The sequence below is a fragment of the Cynara cardunculus genome, assembly GCF_001531365.2.
Source record: "Cynara cardunculus var. scolymus isolate 2C chromosome LG 5, CcrdV1, whole genome shotgun sequence".
Classification (NCBI taxonomy): Eukaryota; Viridiplantae; Streptophyta; class Magnoliopsida; order Asterales; family Asteraceae; genus Cynara; species Cynara cardunculus.
Window position 1 is genome coordinate 36,448,937 of NC_037532.1, and position 1,996 is coordinate 36,450,932.

Sequence of the window (1,996 nt, forward strand, 5' to 3'; positions counted from 1 at the left end):
AATATAAAAAAAAATCATTTTTTATGAATTTTTATATTTATATTTTATTCAAAACAAAAAACATTATCGTTTTCTCAAAATCACATAAAATTGTATTATAACATCGACTAAAACAAAAAAAGAACGAAATACTAAAATCGAGATGTATCTCGCTACATTGCGCGAGTACCCTTCTAGTAATAATAAAACTAACTCTTGGTAAGAATAAACTCGTTATCTGTTATGTTTTAATCTGTTGGATAATAATATGGGTAAAGAAAATCTTATATATTTATCTATTACCTGTTTACCTTGAAATTTTAGTATATAAGGTATGTATAAATGGTTTTTCGTTATCCATTAACCGTTACCTGTCACGAAATATGGTGGGGGTGAGGGGGACTGTGTTCACATGAGACCAACTTATTTTCGTGAAATCCGTGAGACTATTTTTTTACGCTTGAAACTTCACAATAAAATGTTGTGAAGGTAACATTCACAGTATTTTTGCTATGAGAGGTTGTTTTTTTTACCTTCACGGCGTTTTGTTGTGAAATTTCAAGTGTAAAAAAGTAGTATCACGTGATCCCAAGTCTGTGTGTATTAACATATATAAAGTTAAATATTTATATATATATATATATATATATATATATACACATACACACAGAGGGTTGGGTTCACGTAAGACCAACCTGTTTTCGTGAGACTCATGAGACCACATTTTTACACGTAAACTTCACAGCAAAAACACTGTGAAGGTTTAAAAAAAGTCGAACCTTCACAGCAAAAACACTGTGAAGGTTTAAAAAAAGTCGAACCTTCACAGCAAAAACACTGTGAAGTACCCTTCTAATTGAAACATTAAAATTGAGATATATCTCGTTATATTATGCGAGTACCCTTCTAATTTTAAGTTAAATACTAATAAATGCAATCATACTAATAAATGCAATCATACATAGTGTTTAATAGGGCCAAGATCAAATGCTTACCATCATTTTTGTGTTAACCTTATTAACTGATCTTGGTCATCCAAATCTATAATCAGCGGTTAAGATTAATCAATAAAAAAAATTCAATTTTAAAGTTTGAATTTTAATGAGGCTTAGTGAACAATGATGAAAGGGGCATTTTGGGAAGAAAAAATATATTTATCAAGTGTATTCTAGTAAATTGAATTCATTTGTAACCCCCAAACAATTAATGAGGAGTTAAAAACAATCAAATCCCAAAAAATATGCATTCATATTATTATTATTATTATTTTACTATTGATCTTCCATGTTCATTCTTGTATGAATTCATAAATCGCATAAGAAACACGGTAGTAATAATTTTCGGTATTGATCAATTTGAACACAAATGAACCGTGAACACAATTTGAACAAAAATGAATAACCATGAACACAATTTGTACACAAATGAACCGTGAACACGATATGAACACAAATGAACACGACATGTGCAATTTTTGGCCCATATATTCACATACATAGACATCCCACAAAATTAAGGTAGYATCTGTTAATTTGTGTTCATCTGTTAATTTGTTCAAATTGTGTTCACGGTTCATTTGTGTTCAAATTGTGTTCACGGTTSTTCATTTGTGTTCAAATTGTGTTCACGGTTCATTTGTGTTCAAATTGATCAATATCGAAAATCGTTACTACCGTGTTTCTTAGGCGATTTAGGAATTCATACAAGAATGAACATGAAAGATCAACAGTAAAAAAAATTAATAATATGAATGCATATTTTTGGGATTTGATTGTTTGTAACTCCCCATTAATTGTTTGGGGGTTATAAATGAATTCAATTTACTAGAATACCTATGTAAAAGTAAAATGAACAAGACATAAACCTATAAGAATAATTGAATTTGATTGGTTGAGAGGGTTTTCAAAGTTAACACAAAAATGATGGTTAACATTTGATATTTCCTCCCCCTCTCTCTCTCTCTCTCTCTCTCTCTCTCTCTCTCTATATATATATATATATATATATATATATATAT